The following is a 6,816-nucleotide window of genomic DNA, read 5'->3' as shown; positions in this document are numbered from 1 at the left end:
CACCAACTAAATTACTGGATGACCTTGAGTAAGTGTCTTACCCTCTTCAGAATCCCGTTGCCCCAACTGAAAAGTAAGTTCAACCACTCCAAAGCTCCTTCCAATTTTAGATGCACATGATATGTGGGCGCAACATGGATGAATCTGGAGGGCATTATACTGAGTGCAATAAGTCAATCACAAAAGGACACGTATTGCATGAGACCACCACTATTATAAAAATCCAAGAAAAGGTTTACACACGGAAAAAAAAAATCTTTGATGGCTACCAGGGAGGAGAGGGGTATGGAGGGAAAATCACTAATAGACAGTAGACAAGTGGTAACTTTGGTGAAGGGAAAGATAACACACCATATAGGGGAAGTCAGCACAACTTGACCAAGGCAGTTATAGAAGCTTCTTAGACACATCCAAACACCTTGAAGGACTGAGTTATTGGGGTTGAGGGTTGGGCATCATGTCTTAGGGGACATCTAGGTCAATTGGCATAACACAATTCATAAAGAAACTATTCTACATCTTACTTTGGTGAGTAGCATCTGGAATCTTAAAAGCTTGTGTGTGGCCATCTAAGATACATGTATTGGTCCCATCATGTTCAGAGCAAAGGAGAATGATGAAAACCAAAAATACAAGGAAAATATTAGTCCAAAGGACTGACGGACCACATGAACCACAGCCTCCACCAGCCTGAGCCCAGAACAACTAGATGGTGCCCAGCTACCACCACCAACTGCTCTGACAGGGATCACAATAGAGGGTCCTGGACTGAGTGGGAGAAAAATGTAGAACAAAATTCATATTCACAAAGAAAAGACCAGACCTACTGGTCTGACAGAGACTGGAAGAACCCCCAAGACTATGGCTCCCAGGCACCCTGCTAACTCAGAGCTGAAGCCACTCCTGACGTCCACCTTTCCGTCAAAGATTAGATTGGCCTATAAAACAAACAATAACACATGTGAAGAATGTACTTCTTAGTTCAATCAAGTATACAAGAGCAAATGAGTAAGAGCTGCCCAAAAGCAAAGACAAGATAGCAGGAAGGGCCAGGAATAATGGACATGGAGCACTCAGAGTGGAAAGAGAAAGGGAGAGAGTGCTGACACATTGTGGGGGATTGCAACCAATGTTACATAACAATCTGTATAGAAATTTTTGAATGAGAAACTAATTTGTGCTGCAAACTTTCACCTAAATCACAATAAAATTTAAAGAAAAAAAAAAACTACAATGAGATTTTATCTCACTCCAACAAGGCTGGCATTAATCCAAAAAACACAAAATAATAAATGTTGGAGAGGCTGTGGAGAGATTGGAACACTTCTACGCTGCTGGTGAGAATGTCAAATGGTACAACCACTTTGAAAATCGATTGGGCGCTTCCTTAAAAAGTTAGAAATAGAACTACCACATGATCCAGCAATCCCACTCCTTGGAATATATGCTAAGAAATAAGAGCCTTTACACGAACAGATATATGCACACCCATGTTTATTGAAGCACTGTTTACAATAGCAAAAAGATGGAAGCAACCAAGGTGCCCATCAATGGATGAATGGATAAATAAATTATGGTATATTCACACAATGGAATACTACGCATCGATAAAGAACAGTGAGGAATCTGTGAAACATTTCATAACATGGAGGAACCTGGAAGGCATTATGCTGAGTGAAATTAGTCAGTAGCAAAAGGACAAATATTGTATAAGACCACTATTCTAAGAACTTGAGAAATAGTTTAAACTGAGAAGAAAACATTCTTTTGTAGTTACAAGAGGCGGGAGGGAGGAAAGGTGGGAGAGGGGTATTCACTAATGAGATAGTAGATAAGAGCTACTTTAGGTGAAGGAAAAGACACAATACAGGAGAGGTCAGCACAATTGGACTAAACCAAAAGCAAAGTAGTTTCCTGAATAAACTGAACGTTTCCAAGGCCAGCGTAGCAGAGGCAGGGGTCTGGGGACTATGGTTTCAGGGGGCACCTAAGTCAATTGGCATAATAAAATCTATTAACAAAACATTCTGCATTCCACTTTGAAGAGTGGCGTCTGGGGTCTTAAACACTAGCAAGCAGCCATCTAAAATGCATCAATTTGTCTCAACCCACCTGGATCAAAGGAGAATGAAGAACACCAAAGACACAAGGTGATTTACAAGGACGAGCCCAAGAGACAGAAAGGGCCACATGAACCAGCAACTACATCATCCTGAGACCAGAAGAACTAGGTGGTGCCTGGCTACAACCGATGACTGCTCTGACAGGGAACACAACAGAGAACCCCTGAGGGAGCAGGAGAGCAGTTGGATGCAGACCCCAAATTCTCATAAGACCAGACTTAACGGTCTGACTGAGACTGGAAGGAGCCCGGTGGTCATGGCCCCCAGACCTTCTGTTGCCCCAGGACAAGAACCATTCCCGAAGCCAACTCTTCAGACATGGATTGGACTGGACAATGGGTTGGAGAAGGATGCTGGTGAGGAGTGAGGTTCTTGGATCAGGTGGACACTTGAGATTATCTTGGCACCTCCTGCTTGGAGGGGAGATGGGAGGGTGGAGGGGGTTAGAAGCTGGTGGAAAGGACACGGAAAGAGAGAGTGGAGGAAAACGGCGGGCTGTCTCATTAGGGAGAGAATAATTGGCAGTGCGTAGCAAGGTGCATATGGGTTTCTGTGTGAGAGACTGACTTGATTTGTAAACGTTCACTTAAAAGCACGATAAAAATTGTTTTAAAAATAATAAAATAAATGGATGCTGATATAGCAGAGCATTCTGGAAAGAGGTGGAAAAAAATTCATGTGAATATTTTCTGTGTGATTGTATTATCATTTTGATAAACAGGTATATTTAAAATTTTCTACTTTTATCACTTGTAGTGTTTTCTTTTTCTTCTCTTTTTTGAAAATGGAAAACATCACATGGTTTAAAAATCAAAAATTATAAAAAAAGATAATATTTAGCAAAGTCTCACCATCATGCCTATAGCTTAAATCACATTCCCTAGATGAAAACGTTTTTATTACCTTCTGGTTTATCCTTCCTGAAAAATAAGCAAGTATTAATAATGAGTACAAACACTTCTATCCTGTCCTTTCTTAAAGAAAAGGTAGATTACTGTATACATTTTTTCACTTCTTGCTTTCCTTTTTTTTACATAAACAATTTATCCTAGCAATAACTCAGCAGCAGTCCATAGAAGACCCTCACGTTTTGGCCACGTAGAACTCCATTATGTGTATGCATGACCAGGTCATTCTTTAATGTCTTATATGCAGTCTAACCATTTTGAAATCATTAGCCCAAGAGATACAACTCACTTTTCGAAGGCACAAACTAGCCTTAGGAAGAAGAAAGGCAATTTTGACTGCCAAAGGAATGCATGATAATAATCTCTTTGTAAGGTATTAAAACTATGTGTATAATTTAAATACAAAGTTTACATCTATTACACACATAGATAGTGTTGTGGTGTTTTGTGTTCACAAATGAAATAATGAGACAATACTGTAAGGCAACTTGGATACACCTACTCTGTGACACAGCAACGGGTTCCTCCTGGATATCTTGATATATTTACATGTAGGAAAAGCCCAAATCAATTCCCATTTCTCTAACACCAAATATTTATTGATCAACCCAAATCTACCTACTATCAATTCAATTCTCTTCCACTTTTGTTCTGACACCAGGTGCACATGCAGCATCTTCCACTGACCCTAACTAACCATCTGGAGCTAGAGCAGACCTCACAAGTCAAGGGCACAGACACCAGCTGCAACCTTGTGAGTCCTCGTGACCCACTCACTTCTGACCTGCTGGCTACATACTCAGAAGTTCCCTCTACCGCTTCAGGATACCAGCCCTAAGCTCGGAGGTGCTCATTCCCCTCACTTCTGACCTACTGGCTCTCACTACCACCTTGGGTTTGATAATTCACTGGAATGAGTCACAGAACTCACAGAAAGTCCTATACTTACAATTACAGTTTTATAGCAAAAAGGACACAAATGAGGAGACACATAGGGAAGGACTGGGAAGGTTCTAAACATGGAGAGTCCCTGTCTCAAAAAGGGCTCCACTACCCTTCCATGTGCATAGATGTCTCTCACCAACCAGGAAGCCCATGGAGCTTCTGTGTCCACAGCCTTTTTCTGAGCCTCACTACTTAGCTATGACTGAATGAATTTTCCCCCAGCCTCTGCACCCCTCACCCCAGGTTGGCTGATATCAGGAGGACATCTTTCTAGCCTTGCCAGCCCCCACTTGAGTCACTTTATTAGCATAAACCCTCGAGTGTGGTCTGGAGGCCTATAGAAAACAAAAACATCTCAATTACTCAGCAAATTCCAAACATTTAGAGTCATCTCAAGGAGCACTGGAGAAACAGTGGGTAAGTTCTGGGCTTCTAACCAAAGGCTTGATGGTTTGAACACACCAGCCACTGTGAGGGAGAAAGATGGAGCAATGGGTGTCTGTAAAGATTTCCATCCTTGGAAGCCCTACTGGGCTGTTCTACCCTGTCCTATAGAGTTACTAGCAGTCAGAATGAACCTGACAGGAAGGTGTTTAGTTTTTTGTTTGTTTGCTTGCTTGTCTTTGGTTTAGAGTTATCTTCAAGAAACCAAGGACAAAGAGTACTTTCTTTGGATGAAGTTAAATCTTTACTGCACTTCAAAAACAAATAAAAAACTGTGAAGTTTCTTGGTCATGATACATTGGGAAATTGGAATGTAATGGACGTGGCCAAGCTCTCAGAAAACAGACTGTGGCTGTATAAGTGTCAGAGCCCTGTCTTGTAGCCTCAACAGCATGTGGTCGATTTTGAGTTACAGCAGATGTGGTTAGTCTGGTTTGTCTGAGAAGTATGAATGTTAGACAAGGTTAATTGTTTTTTGTTGTATATCTAACAAATATGTTTGTTGTAAGAAAAACTTACTAAAAAACAAATGTATAAAGAAGAAAATGAGAGTTCTCGTGCCTGGCAAACTCACTCCCCAGATAAAACACTGCTGAGACACCTTTCTGTATTACACTTAGGAAGCTGTGGTGGCTTTGGAGTGTAATAGGTGCTGTTTGGACAAGGCACCCCGGAACTCCCAAGTCCTGCCCTGACAATCATCTACTCTCCCCGGGCAATGAGAAATGGGTGGAGGCAAAGAAAAGGAAAATAACACTGTTGTTTGCAGAAATTTCACCTTGGGGCAGGAAACTCTGGTAAATGAGGCCGAGAATATGATTTCTGACAGAGGCTTAAAGAGCTGTGCCATCGCCTGAAACACAAAGTGGATTTTACCTCCATTCCCTGAGATGCGAATGAAATAATAGAAGTCAATAGAAAGAGAGATGCAGAGAGAAAGCAAGATGGACGAGTCCACTCACACATGTCAAGGATCCTCGAGTCGCCTCTGATAGAGGACTGCCTTGAGATTAGTTGTGGAAACTATGGATGCTGAATGAGTATTTACACGCGTCTATTTTTTTTTTTTTTTTTTTTTTGAGATACTCATGCACTGTCCCTAAGAGTCTGCAAGAGGTTTGTTCTTTTTTTTTTTTTTTAATTGAAATGATCATAGATATGAGTCAGAATCGACTCCCTTGGGGCTGTGGATTTGGGGGTTCAAATTCACCAGGCAGTCCTTGGAAACTTATATGGTCGCTATGAGTCGGAATGGACTCAAAGGCACTGGGTTTTTTCTGGGTTACCGCCATAGGATTGCAAAGTCTTATGGTGGTTCCATGGTGTAATGGTGAGCACTCTGGACTCTGAATCCAGAGATACGAGTTCAAGTCTCGGTGGAACCTTAGGGTTTCCTTTAAATGAAGGATAGAAAAAAAAAAAAAAAAACCTCTTTAAATTGGGAACAGAACTTGTTACTCCCTGTTCCGCGTGCCACCGCTCATTCCTCCTTTAGGAAGTAGAAAGGTTTCCGGCCGGAGGGAAAAAGCGCGAGCAGCTACAGATCCCGGCTCCCCTCCTGGTCTCCGTGGGCTGTTCTGCCTCGCGGCCCGGTCTCCTTTTCCACTAGTCTCCTCCTCAGGAACTGAACTCCCAGAAACCCTCAGAAAATAGCTGAGGAAGGAGGAGAGACTGGAAAGAAGAGAGAAAAGAATTGGAAAGAAAAAGGGAGGAACTAGGGAATGGGACGCAGAGGAAGTGGGAGATCACAGCAGCGGTTTCAGTTGCTGGGTGTGAACCACCTCAGCTCCTCACTCAGGAGCGCCCCCATCGCTTCCTGTCCCACCTGAGAACCCGGTTCCACCCATAAACCTCAAAGCTGCTTGCCTGGCATTTGTTCTTGCGAAGTTTCCTTTCACTGTGTGTACGGGTGAAGTGGATTAAATTGGTTGGCAAGTGAGCGGAAGCCAAGCAAAGGGCCTTGTGGGCTCCCTTGCTGTTGACTAGCAGGCGATGCACCCATCAACCCATATGCACAGCGTTTTTCCCCTTGCAGGCTGTCTGCAGGGCCTGGAGTGGAACACTGGAATATCAAGGCATAAGAATATTTCTTTAGAGATAAGGAGCGGTAGAGCCAGATGATTGGTTATATGGGTTATTGTTTTGTAAATGTGATAATTATGGCAGTTTGGGAAATTCAGATAACTCAGGATGTTGAACTAGTCCGGGATACTGATTGGCTCTCCAAAAGAGTCAGTCCTGGAGGAATTATAGGATTAAGAGGGAAACATTACTTCCAGGAAGTATGAAGAATTGTAAACCTTTTGAGACACTGTAAAAGGAGCCCAGGTGGTGCAACGGTTAAGCACTTGGCTGCTTAACTGCTCAGCTGGCTGTTCGAACCTATCCAGAGGCTC

The 6,816-nt window shown here is 42.6% G+C and overlaps 1 non-coding gene across 1 annotated transcript; it reads left to right on the top strand.

The window, feature by feature from the left end:
- The first annotated feature begins 5,733 nt into the window (after positions 1–5,733).
- Positions 5,734–5,805, top strand: TRNAQ-CUG (transfer RNA glutamine (anticodon CUG)). The gene has a single exon. It is a non-coding gene; the product is annotated as a tRNA-Gln (tRNA).
- The last annotated feature ends 1,011 nt before the right edge of the window (positions 5,806–6,816 follow it).

Source organism: Loxodonta africana, chromosome 3, assembly GCF_030014295.1.
Source record: "Loxodonta africana isolate mLoxAfr1 chromosome 3, mLoxAfr1.hap2, whole genome shotgun sequence".
In the NCBI taxonomy this organism is placed as follows: Eukaryota; Metazoa; Chordata; class Mammalia; order Proboscidea; family Elephantidae; genus Loxodonta; species Loxodonta africana.
The sequence above is the reverse complement of the archived record's forward strand: the minus strand, read 5'-3'. Positions and strand labels throughout refer to the sequence as shown.